General features: G+C 39.0%; 1 protein-coding gene across 1 annotated transcript in view; it reads left to right on the forward strand.

The window, feature by feature from the left end:
• Positions 1-18,980, forward strand: part of Slc25a21 (solute carrier family 25 member 21) — a 496,301-nt gene that overhangs the window by 71,061 nt on the left and 406,260 nt on the right. The window lies entirely within an intron of this gene.

The following is an 18,980-nucleotide window of genomic DNA, read 5'->3' on the forward strand; positions in this document are numbered from 1 at the left end:
CAAGGTGGCAATGCATTTGTTTTCTTTGAATACTTTTAAGCCAGTATCTACCAAAACTAAAACACTATCTGCTTTTACATAAAGCAAGCATGGTTGGTGAGCATTGTCCCAAGATTACAGGCTCTCTCTTGGCTGTCTCCCTTTTGAACTGAAGCTAGTAGATGAGTTGATTGACTGCAAAGTCTATTCCTGTAAGATGGTAAGATGGTTGCCTTGGAAGTAAACTCATTCCTCACGTTACTCCAGCCTCAGGATAGACAAGAAAGTAAACATTTAAAGTGAATGAAGAAGAAAAAGTAAGAGGCATATTTTTGTGAAAATGATTACTATATGGGGATATAATTTGTAGAACTGTTAATGTGTCCTTGAAGTGATGTTATAGACTGTGTTTCCACAGAATGGCCCTGGGTCACTGGACTAACCTTCATAAGGGAAAGACAAAATAAAATGGTTTCAGGTCACAGAGAATCCAAGAGTTCTTTATTCTCTAAATGAACTTGAGTTAGCAGAAAAAATGTTTTACTTCCTTGCTATTGAAGAAAATCTTTTAAGTATAGTGATAAAATTTATGCATTCATATTTCATTCAGATAATAGAAAAATGTAAGTAAATGGCTTCTTATTTGGTCTAGGATACTCAATAATGTATTCAAAGTTTTTCCTAAATTAAATAATGATTTCATAGATCAGAACTTACTTTACTTTAGAAATTGGCAGTCATCAAAAGAGCCTTTAAAAGAAGTTTGAGGAAGAAATATGTGACTGTTTAGGTATATAACCTAAACATACCAGAAGTGCCATGAGTCCTTTTTCTCCCTCTAGGTGTTGTGTGCGTGCATGTGCGTGCATGCACACACACACACACACACACACACACACACACAATTAGACTCATAAAAATTTTCTCCTTAATGAATTTATTACTTTGTCTATGAAGGTCAATACAACCATACATAGAAAGCTTCAATTAGAAATACCTTTCTTCTGATTTTATATTAGAGTGTGTATTTGCATTTAAAAAATTTTAATTGTCATAATGTTGCTAACCAAGACTTCAATTTCAAATAACTTTGCTTCAAACATAAACCAATGACTAATACTGTTTTTTAGTACTGTACTACGTAGCAACTAATATTCTAGGACCTTTGCTTTGGTTACCATCAAAATTATGTGGTGTGGGAACTATTAATGACCATAGTTTGAAGGTGATGAATACTGATGTATGGAGAGGATGAAAACTTGGCTAAGTTCACACAACTGAGTGACAGATTGGATGTCATTATTTTACCCTAAACTGGAGATTTGAATATACACATTGATCATTTGTTTCCAAGGCTATTCAATACAGTCTCTAGTTTGATTAAATAGTTAAGGATTCATACCAAACATCTAAAATCCCTAAATGTACTATTCAAAAAAACTCAAGAATGATTTTCAAGAATATCTGACTGTGGTGGTTTGAATGAAAATGGCCCCATAGGCTCACATATTTAAATACTTGGTGGCACTGTTTGAGAAAGATAGGAGGTGTGGCCTTGTTGGAGGAGGTATATCATGGGATGTGCTTGAATTTTAAAATGTCCATGTAATTCCCAGTTAGCTCTCTATGTTTTTTGTTTGTAGATCACTTGTAATCTCTCAGCTGTTGCTCTAGGGACATGCCTGCCTGCTTGTTGCTGTGCCCCCTGCTATGATGGTTATGGACACTAACCCTTTGCAACCATAAGACCCAAGTTGCCTTGGTCATGGAATTTTGTCATAGTAATATAAAAGTAGTGAAGACAATGTTATTATGTTAAAAGGCTTTTATAGCATGCGTATTATGTCAACATACCTATACATGCATCAAATCTTTCATCTTAATCTCATATTTTAACATTTGACTAACAAGAGAGCTGTTGGTCAGTTGTGTGGCCAAGTTCATATTATGTGAAAGGGATATGATTGACCTATGACAACATTGCCATTTACTCAATAGCTCTGGTACTGATCATATCTTAACAGAGATAATCCTTGTTTAAAAACTATTATTTTGTAAAGGTTAAAAAGCAGCAATAATTAAAAACAAGTACATTTCAAGAAGTAGTTTCTAATGTTTTTCAGGTTTCCAAAAGTATTTAGAAGCCAGCACTATTTAGGTTCAATAAAGAAGGCTGGTTTTTGTCACCACACTCAAATAATGAGTTTAGGGTAATCTAGGCTTAATTAACTGTAGGAAATCCATATGGGGTTTTTGTTTTTGTTTTGCTAACTTTAGGAGAGAGACCTTGTAAAGTTGAGTCAGTTGTAGCTCATAAAGCTTATTGAAGATAATGAGAAGGTATAAAGTGCCCTATATACATGTTTTTAATTTAAACTCCTAGAAAAAGTGGGTTTGATTATTCTAACATCTTTACAGTTTCTAGTATAATGCATGTCCTTACAGGAGATACTCTGATAAAGAGAAGGTAGAGAATCCATGAGCTTATCACATTTTAATGAAACAACAATAACAAAACCCCAGATACTGTGTAAAAATAAAACATTTTTATTTATGCCTTTATTAATTTGTTTTGAATAATTATGAATTTAGTAGCATGACAAAGTAGGAGAATCAAATAACCAGACAATGCTGCTGTTATGTTAATTTATATGCATGTGTGCATATAAGAAGGTCATAGATAATAAATAAATGGTCACATATCTCAATGAATATGATGTTCTCCTAGAACAACAGGGGGTATGAAGATGATGCAGAAAGATGGTATAGGAATTGAGAATGGGATGAATCTAAAGAAGCCATGAATATAGAGATCAGAGTGTGAGCTTTGGACAGAGAAGTCATCCAAAGATGGAAATGTGACAAATATAATGAAGACATTTTCCCCAGTCTATTTTCTTGAGGTTAATATTGGAACCATCCTGTCTTGCTGTGGAATTTTAGACAATTACTTATAAAAATACTTTTCTTATAAAGAAGGGGAAGCCACTATAAGAATTTAAAATAGGGAAGTACATAATTTAAGTTATATTAAAACTGTTTACCTTAGCTGATGTGTAGGAAATGATTTATATTTTTGAAATACCTCTAAAGGAAAAGCTTTTGGAAAATGGCTTATTAGGAAAAATGTTACAAGCAATCATATAGGAGAGATTAGAGTAATTATTAAGAGAAGGGATGGAAACTAAGGAAGGATAAGCTGCTTAGCCAATTAAAGAGTTTCAATATCATAGAACCTGAGCCTATAGTGTCTTTGAGGGGCTAGGGAGCTAGAGGGGTTTTTGTGATTTTTAAAAAAAATCTTTCCCTAACTAGCTGTCAAATATTGCTTTAGAATTAAGACAACTCTCTCTTTCTGCGGTGTGCTATCTGTGTAAACAGTAAGGAAACCCATTGAGAAAGACAGATATCAGATGTTGGGAAATAAATTGTTCCAAGAATGCTGTCTACCATTTTCCCTTTCCTTCCCTCCTTTCCATATATTCATTGCTCTCCTTCATATTCATGGCCTCTTTAGCATTAGTTGTTGTTACATACAATTAAGTATTTATATAAGCATGTATACTTTTAAATATATAAACATAACACACTTGGTCTGCATAATGTTAGTTGTACAAATATATGTTTTCGGGGCTGACCTTTTAGCATTGGATAATCAGTTGATGTGCTTTTTATTTTGGGAAGACTAGTTCTCCTGTTCTCAGCATTCCTTACCTATTTGTAGTTCTTCATGCAGGGCTGAAGTCTTGTGAACTTTCTCTCAACTATGTTAGCATTCCTATTGTTGTAGTCTTTCTTTTTCTCATGTTTAGGCAGTGAGACTTTATGTGTGTAGCTTCTGACAGTCCTAGGAGACATAATCTCATGGCAAATTCTCTGATCCTCTTGCTTTTACAGTCTTTTTGCCCCCTGTTCTGCAATTATCCCTGAACCTTGGATACAGAAGTTGTGTTGTAGATGTATCAGAGAGAACTAGACTCCATAGCTCTACATTTTGATCAGTTATTGGCTTTTTGTAATGGTATCCATCTGTTACAAAGAGAGGTTTCTTTGTTGAAGGGTGAGGACTACACTTAAGTATGAGGATACACATATAGAGTGTGTTTAGGGATTATGCTGGTTTAGTAAAGTGGAAGTTGTAAGTTCTCCTTCAAGTTCCATGACTTTACTAGCCTGGGTAGTTGGCTAGGTTTCCAGCACCAGGTGTTATTTCTCCCTTGTTGAGAGGATCTTAAGTCCAATTAGAGAGCTTTGGTTACTGCCAAGGTATGTGTGTCACTAGTGCACCTTAGGGCTGTTATGCCAGCAAGTTTTCTCTTGGTTGCTTCATTCATTTGGAAACCTGCATTGTGCCTCTAGTAACATGAAAACTAGCCCTCAAGGAGGAAGCGTTTAGGTCAGTTCAAGCTCAGGGGCCTCTGGGCCCTTTGTATGAAGTGCATGGTGTGACCTATTAAAAAACTTCTTTACTCAGACCAGGAGAAGCTTTGTCATTCTTCTGAATCTGATCAGGGGAAGGATTTTCTATTCCCATGGGTCTCAGATATTAGGGTTTTTGACATGGATGTGGTCCTGTAAATAGTACACATTTTCTCAGGACTTCATCTGCTTTCCACATATTTTCAACATCTCACACAAGTGAAATCACACAGTATGTAGTCATATGTGATGGACTCCTTTTCCTAATATGTCTTCAGATTCACTTATGTTGCCATTTACATCAATACTTCATTTCCTTTTATTAAATTTATTTTATATATCAACCCTCTCTCCTCTTCTCCCTCCCCTCATCCATTCCTCAGAATGGGTGAGACCTCCCATGGGAGTCAACAAAGCCTGGCACATTAAGTTGAGGCAGAACCAAGCTTCTCCCCACTGCATCAAGGCTGAGGGAGGCATCACACCATAGGGAATAGGTTCCAAAAGTCAGCTTATCACCAGGGATAGATCCTGGTTGCACTATTAGGGACCCCACAAATAGACCAAGCCACACAACTGTCACATGTAGAGGATCTAGGTCAGTCCTATGCTGGCTTCTTAGTTGTCAGTTCATAGTCTGAGAACAACCATGTTTGTCTTTCTGGCTCTAGATTACCTCACTCAGGATGATTTTTTTCTAGTTTCTTGCAAATTTCATGATGTCATTGTTCTTAATAACCGAGTAATACTCCATTGTGTAAATATACCTCATTTTCTTTATTCATTGTTTGTTTGAGGGACATCTAGGTTGCTTTCAGTTTCTGGATATTATGAATAAAGTCTAGTAAGTATCCTTGTGGTAGGATGCAGGGTCATTTGAGTATATGCCCAAGGGAGATATAGCCGGGTCTTGATCAATTTTTTTAAAATAATTTTCACATTATTTGTCCTGTTACTAAGATCTAAGAATTCTTTATTATATAAACAGCTTGTGAGTATTTTCATGTTCTGTGTATTGCCATTTCTTTATCTTTTCATGGTTTTCTATTTCAAAGGCAATGTACTTAATCACAAACCTTGAACTTAATCAATACTAAGTTTTGAAGCTGAGTGACATTTAAAGTTGAGAAGTGTAAATCCTTAACTTTAGAATCTTTTGAAGACAGTTTTGTTTAGTCTGTTTCCTTTGACTTTCTTGTTTTAAACCTTGAGCACAAATAAAACTTAGAACTTGGTATAATATTGGAGAGTCTGGCAACCACAGCTTAAGAGCCAGACCAGCTATGCTCCATAGTCTATCTGGTAGCTCTTCTAAGTGACATAGACCACTATTAACAATTACTTTGTCATCACAGGTTTAATGGATTGTTCCAGAAGATTAGGATGAATCGTCCTCTCAAAGGATAGGACTCAGTGTTTAAAGTATCCAGAATACAGTCAATAAAGACAACGTTGATATGAGGATTAAATAGTTGTGTTTAACAAGGAAGCAATACAATGACAACACCATTAGTAAAACATGAGTTAGAGAGACAGTAGGAGGTGCCATGTAATGGCTTAGAGCAGAGCTTTTCAAACTTTAGCATGTTGTGAGAATCACATGGAGGGCTTAATAAAGCATGGTTTTGTGTGATCTGGTTTCTACTCCCAAAATTAGGATTCAGTAGGTTCTTCATTTCTGACAAGACCCCAGGGGTGGGTAATACTGCCAGTCCATGGAGGACTGACTTGGGTAGCACTGGCTTAGAGTTCAGAGAATGAACTTTCAGTCAAAGTTGGATTGATTTTCTGTTTGTTTGGTTACTAACTGTGTCTCTTAGAGAAGCTAACTAAGGCCATTCCTTCTTTATTCACAGTTTTGCTTTCTATAGTTTCAGTTATGTGTGATCAGCTACATTCCCAAAATATTATTGTTTGTCTTGATGGTTTCAAGGAAGAGACAGCTTTCATATAAATTTTATTAAAATGTATTAACTGTTTGCTTATATTTCCATTATGTTATTTGTAGTACTTATTATTGCCTACATATTGCTTAAAATGATATAAGAAGAATTCGGTGCTATCCTTAGTTTTAGCATCCAATGGAAAACATGGAAAAGAGGGTTCTTTTGTATTTCTGTTTTACATTTGGTCTTTGCCTCATCTCATAAAATGGGGTACAAAGCCAGGCAGTGGTGTTGCACACCTTTAATCACAGCATTTGGGAGCCAGAGGCAGGTGGATCTCAGTGAGTTGGAGGCCAGCCTGGTCTACAAAGTGAGTTCTAGGACAGCTAGGACTGTTACATGGAGAAACACTCTCTACAAAAACCAAAAATAAAAAAATTAAAATAGGATACAAACTCTTTTACACGTATATATATGTGTGTGCTATGTTAGTATGTGTGTTTACATACACCTTTTACATACATGTATACATATATGTGAATGTAAAAATGTGCCTGACATTATGATAAACATTGTCTATTTATTATTCTTCTTTTCATTTGAAAATATAACTATGGTTGGTAATATTAATAAAATCATGAACTTGTTTCAGATATTGTATTGCCTATCAGATCTGGAAACATGACTACAACTACGTATTTTAGAATTGGATATGGATTCCTAGCAATAGTAGAATCAATGTTTGACTGAATAAATGATTAATAGTACTATGTGCATATAAAGAAGTGATTCCCATTCTATGATTTATTGTTTAATTTCAGGATGCACCATATATGTGGGTGTTCAGCAAGACCTAGAATACAACAAAATTCTTTCCCTTTATCATGAATAAAATTGATTTATTGAGCTAGTCATGATAGATTTAAGTTTGTATTTGAATTAGTTACATTTCATTCTTCCTAGTGTTTCACTATGCAATTAAGATTATAATACTAATGCAAGGTTCAACTAGAGATGTGGTAAATGTATAGGTATCTACTTTAAAGTTAGGTTTTTAAATTTAAATTAGAAACAATCTTATTTTACATATCCATTCCAGTTCCCTCTCCCTCCCAGCCTCCCATACTCCACACTGACTCTGCCTATCACATTCCCTTTCTGCTCCCCAGGGAGGGTGAGGCCTTCCATGGGGAATCTTCAAAGTCTTTCACATCATTTGGGCAGGGCCCAGGCCAACCCCCATGAGGCTAGGCTGAGAGAGTATCCCTCTATGGGGAATGGACTCCTGAAGTTACTTTATACTCTAGGGATAAATACTGATTCACTACCAGAAGCCCCATAGACTGCACAGGCCTCCTAACTGACACCCACATTCAGGGAACCTGGTTCTCCTATGCTGGTTTAACAGCTGTCTGTCTGGGGACCATGAGATCCCCCTTGTTCAGGTCAGCTGTTTCATGGGTTTTACCAGCCTGGTCTTGACCCCTTTGCTCATCATTCCTCCCTCTCTGCAACTGGATTCCAGGAGTTCAGTTCAGTGCTTAGCTGTGGGTATCTGCTTCTGCTTCCATTAGTTACTGAATGAAGGCTCTAAGATGGCATATGAGGTAATAATCAATCTCAGTATAGTGGAAGGGCCTCTCCACTATTGCTTAGATTCTTTTTTTTTATATTTTATTTTCCAGTTTAAATTTAGGTAAGAAACGAGTTTGCTTCACAAGTCAGTTCCAGGTCCCTCTCCCATTCCCTCCCCGCCTCCCGTGCCCTCCCCCCAACCCCCCCCCCGTTATCCCCTCATTCCCCCAGGGAGGGTGAGGCCCTCCATGGGGGTGTCCATAGTCTGTCATTTCATATAGGGCAGGGCCTAGACCCTTCCCCAAGAGTTCAGGGTGAGAGTGCACCCTACATTGTTCTATGGGAGTCCAAAGTCCGTGTGTATACTTGGGATGGGTACTGATCTGCTGCCCAAGGCTCAATAGATTCCCTAGGCCTCCTCACTGACACCCAGATTCAGGGGGGTCTTGATCAGTCCCATGCTGGATTCCCAGGCTGATGCCTGGGATTCAAGAGTTAACCTTTGTCTGGTCAGCTGTTTCTGGGGGTTAAACCAGCCCAGTCTTAATCCCTTTGATCATCAGTCCTCCCTCTCTGTTACTGGCTTTCTTGATTCTTACATGGGTCCATCCTTGTAGATCTCTGAACATTTCCCTAGTGCCAGATTTCTCTTTAAACCTATAATGGCTCCCTCTATTGAGGTATCTTTTTCTTGGTCTACTATTCTCCCAACTCCCTCCCCACTCAATCTTCCTGCTCCCTCATGTCCTACCCCCTCTTCTCCCCTTCTCTGTCTCCTAACTCCCTTGCACCTCCCTCATGCTCTCAACTAGCTCAGGAGTTCTTGTACCTTTCCTCTTCTCCTGGGACCATGTATGTCTCCCTTACAGTCCTTCTAGCTTCTTAGATTCTAGGTGGTGTGGATTGTAGGCTGGTAGTCCTTTGCTCTATATCTAATATCCATATATGAATGAGTACATACCATGTTTGTCTTTTTGTGACTGGGTTGCCTCAGTCAGGATGGTTTCTTCTAATTCCATCCATTTGCCTGCAAATTTCAATATTCCATTGTTTTTTTCTGCTGAGTAGTACTCCATTGTGTAAATGTACTGAATTTTCTTTAGCCATTCTTCAGTTGAGGGGCTTCTATGTTGCTTCCAGGTTTTATCTATTATAAATAATGCTGCAATGAACATAGTTGGGCAGATGCCCTTGTTGTATGAATGTGAAACCTTTGGGTATATGCCTCAGAGTGGAATTGCTGGATCTTGTGGTAGACTGATTCCCATGTTCTTTAGAAACCACCATACTGATTTCCAAATTAGCTGTACAAGTTTGCACTCCATCCAGCAGTGGAGAAGCGTTCCCCTTTTTCCACATCCTCTCCATCATAAACTGTCACTGGTGTTTTTGATTTTAGCTATTCTGACAGGTGCAAGATGGTATCTCAGAATTGTGGTTTGCATTTCCCTGATGGCTAAGGATATTTAGCACTTTCTTAAGTGTCTTTCAGCCATTTTAGATTCCTCCATTGAGAATTCTCTATTTAGTTCCATACCCCACTTTTTAACTGGATTATTTGGTATTTTGGTGACTAGCTTCTTCAGTTCTTTGTATATTTTGGAAATCAGCCCTATGTCAGATGTGGGGTTGGTAAATAACTTTTCCCATTCTGTGGGCTACCGTTTTGTTTTTGACTGTCCTTTCAAGGTCTGTGAAGAATTGTGCTGGTATTTTTATGGGGATTGCATTGAATATGCAGATTGCTTTTGGCAAGATTGCCATTTTTACTATGTTGATCCTACCTATGCAAGAGCATGCGAGATCTTTCCATTTTCTGGTGTCTTCTTTAATTTCTTTAAAGACTGAAAGTTCTTGTTATACTGGTCTTTCACTTGTTTGGTTAGAGTTACCTCAAGATATTTTATGTTGCTTGTGGCTGTTGTAAAGGGTGATATTTCTCTGTTTTCTTCCTCAGCCCATTTATTGTCTATATATAGTAAGGCTATTGATTTTTTTAGTTAATCTTGTATACTGCCACTTTGCTAAAGGTGTTTATCAGCTGTAGAAATTGCATGGTAGTTTTTTGGGTCACTCATGTAAACTATCATATCATCTGCAATAGTGAAAGTTTGACCTCTTCCTTTCCAATTTGTATCCCCTTTATCTCCTTTTGTTGCCTTATTGCTCTAACTAGAACTTCAAGTACAAAATTGAAGAGATATGGAAAGAGTAGACAGCCTTGTCTTGTTCCTGATTTTAGAGGAATCGTGTTGAGTTTATCTCCATTTAGTTTGACATTGGCTGTTGGTTTGCTGTGTATTGCTTTTATTATGCTTATGTGTGTTCCTGTTATCCCTGATCTCTCCAAGACCTTTATCATGAAGGGGTGTTGGGTTTTGTCAAAGACTTTTTCAGCATTGAGTGAGATGATTATGTGATTTTTTTTTACTCAGCTTGTTTATATGGTGGATTACATTGATGGATTTTTGTATGTTGAATCATCCCTGCATCCCTGGGATGAAGCCTACTTGATCATGGTGGATGATTTTTCTGATGTGTTCCTGGATTCTATTTGCCAGTATTTTATTGAGTATTTTTGCATCAATATTCATGGGGGAGATTGGTCTGTAGTTCTCTTTCTTAGTTGTGTCTTTGTGTGGCTTGGGTACCAAGGTAATTCTTGCCTCATAAACAGTGTTTGGCAATGACCCTTCTGTTTCTATTGTATGGAACAGTTTGAGGAGTATTGGTATTAGCTCTTTGAATTTCTGGTAGAATTCTGTGCTGAAACCATCTAGCCATGGATTTTTTTTGGTTGGGAGACTTTTAATGACTGTCTCTATTTTATTAGGGGTTATTTAGGTCTATTTAAATTGCTTATCGGTTCTTAATTTAATTCTAGGAAGTCTTTAATTTTCCTTTTTATTTCTTCTTTGATCCAGGAGTGGTGCGATTGCATATTATTCAATTTCCATGAGTTTGTAGGGTTTCTGCAATTTGTGTTGTTGGTGAATTCTAACTTTAACGCATGATGGCCTGATAAGATACATGGAGTGTTCTAATTTATTGTACCTGTTGAGGTTTGATACGTAGCTTATGTGGTCGATTTTTGAGAAGGTTCCATGCAGTGCTGAGTAGAGGGTATATTCTTTTGTGTTTGGATGTAATGTTCTATAGATGTCTGTTAAACACAATTGGGTCATAAATTCTATTAGTTCCTTTGCATCTTTGTTAAGTTTCTGTATGGTGGTGAGAGTGGGGTGTTGAAGTCTCACTATAAGTGAGTGAGGTTTTATGTCTGATTTGAGATTTTGTAATGTTTGTTTCATGAATGAGGGTGCCTTTGTATTTGGGGCATAGATGTTCAGAATTGAGACTTCATCTTGATGGAATTTTACTGTGATTAATATGAAATGACCTTCTTCATCTCTTTTGATTGATTTTAGTTTGAAGTCTAATTTGTTAGATGTTAGGATTGCTATACCAGCTTGATTTTTTGGGTCCATTTGATTGGAAAATCTTTTCCCAAACCTTTACTCTTAGGTAACGCCTGTCTTTGAAGTTGATGTGTTTCTTGTATGCAACAGAAGGATGGTTTCTGCCTTTGTTTCCATTCTGTTAGCCTATGTCTTTTTGTAGGTTAGTTAAGACCATTGATATTGAGTGATATCAATATCCATTGATTGTTAATTCTTGTTTGTTTTGGATTTGTTGTTGTTGTTGGTATTGTGTGTGGATTTCCTCCCCTTTTTTCTTTGACTTTTGGTAAAGTGGTATTATCTATTGCCTATACTTTTGTGAATTTTTCTTCTAGTACTTTCTGTAGGGCTTGATTAATGAATATTTACTGTTTACATCTGGTTTCATCATGGAATATCTTGTTTTTGCCATCTATAGTGATTGAAAGCCTTGCTGGGTTTAGTAGTATGAGATGGCATCCATGGTCTCTTAGTATTTGTAGAATATCTATCCAGGACTTCCTGACTTTCACGAGTTTCCCTTGAGAAGTCAGGTGTAATTCTGATAGGTCTGCCTTTATATGTTAGTTGGCCTTTTTCCTTTGCTGCTCTTAATATTCTTTCTTTATTCTGTATGTTGGGAAGTTTGATTATTATGTGGTGAAGGGACATTTTTTTGTGGTCCACTCTATTTGGTGTTCTGTAAGCTTTTTGTACTTTCATTGGCAAGTCTTTCCTTAGGTTGGGAAACTTTTGTTCTATGATTTGTTGAATATGTTTTCTGAACCTTTGAGTTTGGTTTCTTCAACTTTTTCTATACCTATTATTCTTAGGTTTGGCCTTTACACAGTGTCCCATATCTCCTGGATATTTTGTCTTAGGGATTTGTTGGACTTAAGATTTTCTTTTCGATGAATCTATTTATCCTAGTGTATCTTCAATGCCTGAGATTCTCTCTTCCATCTCTTGTATTCTGTTGGTTATGTTTGCATCTGTATTTCCTGATCATTTATCCAGCTTTTCTGTTCTGAGCATTCCCTCAATCTGTGCTCTGTGTGTGTGTGTGTGTGTGTGTGTGTGTGTGTGTGTGTGTGTGTGTGTGTGTGTGTGTATTTCAGCTTTCAAGCCTTGAAATGTTTGAATTGTTTCCTTCACTTGTTTGGTGGTTGTTTTTTCTTTTCTTTCCTTGCTTTCTTTAAGAGATTTGTTTATTTCTTGCATTTTTTGGTTTGCCTTGTCCTCCATTTCTTGTTTTTTCTTCCATTTCTTTAAGGGATTTTCTCATTTCCTCTTGAGTGTCTCTATCATCTTCATAATGTTGTTTTTGCGGTGGTTCTATTTTGCTTCATCTGTGTTGGGATGTTCAGGTCTTGCTGATGTAGAGTTCCTAGACACTGGTGGTGTCATATTGGCATTTCTGTTGTGGAATGTGTTCTTATATTGTAGTCTTCCCATTCCTTCTTCCAGTGGGTGTTAGGGGTGTCTCTCTCTCGCCCTCTCCTTGGTGTTTATGGGTCCATGGTTCTCTTCTGGTGGGTGCAAGCAGGTCCAACACTCTGATGACTCTCCTGGTGGGTGCAGGTGAGTATGAGAGACTCCCTCTCCTGGTGTGTAGAGTCAGAACTAGCACTTTCATGTCTGCAGACTCTGGATGTCATGTTCTGCCAGGGCGGGTCACCCTTCACTAAACTCCCAGTCAATGCGACTTGAAGGAAGGCAAGAGGAAGTGGGCCTGAGATGGGCCCACACTCACCTCTCCCCTTGGGTGGAGGCAGGAATAGCACTGTGATGTTGGCAGACCCTGAATCGCTTGATCTGCAGGGGCATGTCGCCCTGCATGCAGTCCCCAGTCCAGGAGACTCAAAGAAGGACAAGTAGAATCAGGCTAAAATTAGTTTTATTTGGTTCACTTTGGTGCATTGTATCTGTGTTGAACACAAAATGCATCTTTTATTACTATGTCAACACTTTTAGGGAAAAACAAATTTATTGATTCTACAGAAATAATAGACTAAATTATAGGGAAATGTACAGAATGAGGTTGGATTGTATCAGATATAATTGATTTTTATTTTGGTCAGTGACTGCCTCATTCCCACATGGTAAAGTAGGTATTTGAAGGTGGGGAAGTGAACTAACATTCTTTGTCTACTTGCTAATCTACTAGGAGGTTAGTGTGTTCTAACCAATTCAGTGTGAATAGAATCACTCAATTTTAATTTCTGATAACCAATGTTTTAGCAAGATAAAAATGGGAATATGTGAAAACAGGTTTCTGATCTCAGTATTTAAACATACCCCCTTCTTTTTTTACTACTCTTCCTGTAAAATACATGTCTATAGATTAGTTACGATTGATGCTTCTTGAATTCCCATAACAAGTTGATAATACTCTAAATAAAAATTGTATTAAACATATGTATTCTAGTAAACTAAGTTTGCACCATAGCACATCGTTGCTAACTCAGTAACAGGGTGGCTGCCAGGGTTTGGGGACTCTTTGCTGATGCTCAGGATTGAAAGGTAGTGTGTTAACTGGGAATAAATAAAGATGCAAAATTCAAAGAATAATCTGCTGAAGTTGCACTGCACTTGCATCATCATGAAGTTAAACAACTGTGAGTCAAATCATAATGAACAAGAGGCCATCTGTATGTGGTGGTCCAGAAACACGACAGAGCGACATTTTGTGGTTTCCTAGCATGTTATTAAGACATCCTATGTACTGGAGAGACTCTGGTGTCGTAATTGAATGTGATAATTCTTCCCAAGCTGTTGTTTATTCATGGTGGATCTAACTCATTCCATGACTCTTCTCTTCTATGTAGCATCATAAGCTTCAGTTGCTGGAGTGGAATTAAACACTGACAAAGTTGTAATTACTAATTATTACTGTGTTTTATCGCTTTAAATGAATACTAACAAAATGAATCTACTTATAATGTTTTTTTGCTTAATAACATAGTCTTTCCCTTGGTACTAGTGGGCTTTAAGCATAAATTAGACCATGAGAAACTGATATTTGATGTAGTCTTGGAAGACAGGGACTGTTTAGAGATGTGACAGAAACAAGGAGCAAAACATGGTATTCTGGTTTCATTTCTGCTGCTATGATTTTTAAAAAGCTGACAAAGCATCTTTAGGGAGGAAGGATTTATTTTAGCTTAACGTTCCAAGTTATATAGTCCGTTATTGCAGGGAAATGTAGGATGCAGTACCTCAAAGAAGATTGTCACCTCTCATAGTCAGGAGCAGAGGTAAAGGGTGGCATTCATGGTTGTTGGTGCTCAGCTTGCTCTATGTCCACAGTCCAGACAGGCCAGCATCTCCTATTGAGAGAATGCTGTCACCCATGTCAATTACCAATCATTACCTTATCCCCACAGGCAAAAGTGATCCACCCAGTCCCTCACTGAGACTTTCTTCCCAGGTTAATCTAAGTTGTGCCAAGTTGCCAGAACTGACCACCACATGAAAAAGGGATGGAATACTAGTTATACAGTGAACCTACCACAGGTGGTATGATATTTTTGGGTTATATGAGACTCAATTTTACCATAGCTGAATCATCTTCCTTGAGTTTTCAGTATTATTGTATCTTCTGATAACTACAGCTATTTTAAGAGCCCTGAATGTCATCACATTGACCAGTAGAGGAGAAATTCTCAAGAATTAAATGAGTTATAATAGGACACCTTAAAGCTTTTTATCATGTTTCCAAACCAAGTTTAGAAAAGTTTATAAAACCTTTTAGTTGCCAACCTCGTCAGTGTCAATAGTAAGAAACACCTTCAGAATGGGAATCAAGGAATGAATGGCAGAATATTATTACTGCTGTATAACATTTTAATGTCCTTCTCCAAATCTAGAAACTCAGTGATAATATCATGAATAAACAGGCAAAGAGAGAGAGTGCATAACCATATTATTGCCCAATCTTCTAGCTATGCCCTCAAAAACAAGTTTCTTATGTCCTTCCTACCTTCTTATTAACTTACTAGATTGGGGATTGATGAGGCTTATAAGTTTGGTGAGATGCTTTGGTGTGCCCAGACTCAGTTTCTGTCTGGGTTGGTTCACAGTTTCTCTCTCTTGAGCAATTCAATTACTGATAATTATACAACAGATCATGTGGCCCATTGTGTTAGTGAAGAAAGGAGTGATTAACAAGCACATTCACTTGTTTAATTATTAGTCATTAAATACTAACCCCAGGTGGAGTAGAGGTCAGTAGGACTAACATGGTCCCTACTCTTAAGGTAAGAGCAAATAGCAGGGAACACTAAACAGTTGCAAGAGTGTATGATATTTGATAACACTAAAAGCACAATTGCAAGGATATCTGGGGACTTGATCAACATTAAGATAAATAAAGATATGTGTATCTAGTATCTTTTTCCCTCAGTCTGGCTGCAATAAGAAAATGACATAGACTGGATAGGTTATATACACAAAAAGCTATTTTCTATACTTTAGAGACTAGGAAGTTGAAGGCTAGTGCCTTGGAAGACTTGATGTTTGATACAGATAGTGTGTTTCCTAGCTTGTAGCTGGTTCCTTCTCACTTATCTTCACATGATGGCAGGGACTAGATAGTTCTCCAAGGTCCTATATAAAGTCACTAAAACCATTCATGAAGTCTTTATTTCTATGACATAAGCAGCTCCTGAGTGCTGCCCTCCAACCCCCACCTTGCCCCAGTGCCATCCCCTTGGTGAGTAGGTTTCAACACAGGAATCCTGGGAAAGGTTGAAAAGTATTTATATCACTGTGAAATGGATCATTACACGGAAGATAGTGAGAACAGAAAGTTCTGGGCGAAGTATTTGATGTTTTCTAAGGACTGAAGAAGTCTGCGTGGATGGGACATTACAACTCCAGCTCTAGAGAAGTAGCACAGTTAGCGAATCTCATGTCAAAGTCAGACGTTTGGCAATTATTGTAAGGCTTAAGGACAAATTTCTGAAGGGATGAAGTTGGACTATCGCATGGCTAATATTTGAGGGTCAAATGGGAGAGAGGTGGGTGACAATGAGACAGGTGCTATTTCAGTAACATTTTTCAGAAATACCCATGAATGGGGGGGGGTGAGTGGAAATGGAGACGCATGCATATGAAAGTGATACTGAGGAAGAAGATGAGCAGGAGTAGTCATTAGTTTGACAAGGCAGACGAGACAAAGTGACTTGGGATTAATTATTTTAGCCCCAGTTAAGGAGCTCAGGGAAAAAGCTTGGAGTTGGGAGCAAGGCAGGGAAGAAGGACGGAGTTTAAGCTCTGAACATGATGCTTTATCTACCAAGAAAGTGTCGTTCGTTAAACGGACAAGTTGTGTTGAACTCAGAAGATATGGAAGGAAGGCTGGAACAAAAGGAAGGAGACCAACCAACCTGTGGGTGCTGATGAAAGCTCTGCAAGTTCACAGAGGGAGTAGGACTAAGCCTCATGGGAGTACCAGCCCTTGAAGAACCGTGTGTGTGTGTGTGTGTGTGTGTGTGTGTGTGTGTGTGTGTGTGTATAAAAGAGACTTGTGAGCCTGATAGTGGCCTCTTCCAGAATAGATTTCCACATTTCTTTTACTTTACATTGTCATATAAATTCCAAATCATGTGGTTGAATTGGTGTGGGCTACCACCTGGGCCCATGTTGTCTGAGGACTACTCCGCTGCAGGGGCTATGATGACTAGAGTGGCCTGTGCTGCCACCTGGGGCCATCCTAATCTGGGTGGTCTGCACTGCCACATGGGGCTGTGATGTCCTCTGGGCCAGGGACGCTGCCACAGGCCATGTCTGGGACAGTGGCCCAGCTTCAGCCAGGATCTGGTTTTATGTCCACAACTTCTGTTGCCACTGGGCGCCGAGCATATGACAGGAGCCTGAACAGTCACCTGAGGGTCTTGCTGCATTCAAGCTGTTACTGATCTGGGTGGCCTATGACATCTGGCCCTAGATGGTGCTGAGGGCATGTCTGAGTTAGTGTTGCTGCAGCAGCAGGAGTCTGTGATGATGTTCATGGCCTATCTTACCGCAGGGGGTCATAGAAACCAGGTGTGTTGAAATCTGAAGGGCCTTACTGAGCTGGCCCCACCCCTCACTGGTTCTGGGATACTGGCCCTGCCCCTCGATAGACATTGCAGCAGGAAAGCTGGTCCAGCTCCCACCAGGAGAGCTGCCCTCTCCTTCTGCCCTTCCCACTCAGTAGAGATGGCCTTACCCCTCACCATGGATATGGGGCATGGGAGAGCTTGTTCAGATGGTGTGGGCCTAGGAGAGCTGGCTCTGCCCTTTACCTGGGTGGTGGGTCACAGTGTCCGGACTGACCAGCTCAGCGACCACCCAGACCCACATCCCAGGTCTCAGGTTGGTCTACCCTAACATTTACTCCATCTATGACCTGCTGGAGTGCGTGAAAAGACTGGTCCTGCAGAATGATAACCATTGGATCCCCATGACTCAAAGCAATAGCAGGATATCCCAGAGGAATTTCAGTGAGGGTCCAGTGATGATGGTGTGCCAGAGGTCTTGAGCCAGATCAATGAGTCATTGCAATGAACATTTTGATTGGACAGAACGATGTGCTATGTGATACATGACACTAGGCTGAACAAAGAGGTACTGGAAAGATGGAGGAATGAGGTGGTTTTTTTGTTGTTTTTAATTAATTTGGGGGGTCATGCTGCAGGGGTGAAGGGTGGGCATGGAGGGCCTGGAAGGTGAGCTGGATTGGGGTTCATGACATGAAATTCCCAAAGAATTAGTTTAAAAATTACGTTAAAAATTTAAAAGCATGCCGGGCGGTGGTGACGCATGCCTTTAATCCCAGCAGGTGGGAGGCAGAGGCAGGCGGATCTCTGTGAGTTCGAGACCAACCTGGTCTACAAGAGCTAGTACCAGGACAGCCTCCAAAGCCACAGAGAAACCCTGTCTCAAAAAACAAAAACAACAACAAAAAAATTGAAAGCATGCAATGAGAAAAATAGAAAGTAAAGAAAAATAAGACACTAAATAATCCATGGGGATTTTAAAAAATCCAGTGTACAATCAAAGCAACGACAAAAGGGGATGTTGCCAAAAATCAGAACTGGCCAAGAGGAACCTTGCTGTCTCTCACTCCCTTTCCTCTGACCTGCACTATCTTTCTCCTTTTGTGGCAGAAACCAAAACATATTCTTCTGTAACTTCGTGGAAAGGACCTCCAACTGGATGGCAAAGCCACCCTGTGTTTCATGTGGACAAGCCCGTGCCCACAAAACCTTGATTTGATGTGATTGTAGCAGGGTTCTCAGTCCATCTGAAGCAGCCGGGCCTTCCTTATCCAGGCATACCATCCAGCTTTGTCTCTGCTTCCCCTCTGGGGAGATAATTTGGTTTACATTCTTTTAGAAGTCCTGGCTATCAAGAATTTTGAGGTCAGCCTAACTGGGAACGTGAAGGAAAGAATGTCAGCTAACGCAGTGGTGAGACCTCAGGAGTGTGTACCGTGAGGCCATTTTCTCCCCACTTTTCCTTTTCCTCTTTTGTGTATTAACCACAAATAATCCACAGACTTTAAAGGAACCTCACAAGAAGCTACCAAGAAAAATGTAAAGCATCTGAAAATGTCTATGAGAGTCCTGAATAAACTTGTGTTGGAATAATGATCAGGATATCATCTTTCTTATTTACCCACCGGCTCCTGTCG

The sequence above is a fragment of the Mesocricetus auratus genome, unplaced genomic scaffold, assembly GCF_017639785.1.
Source record: "Mesocricetus auratus isolate SY011 unplaced genomic scaffold, BCM_Maur_2.0 Super-Scaffold_15014, whole genome shotgun sequence".
NCBI classification, from domain to species: Eukaryota; Metazoa; Chordata; class Mammalia; order Rodentia; family Cricetidae; genus Mesocricetus; species Mesocricetus auratus.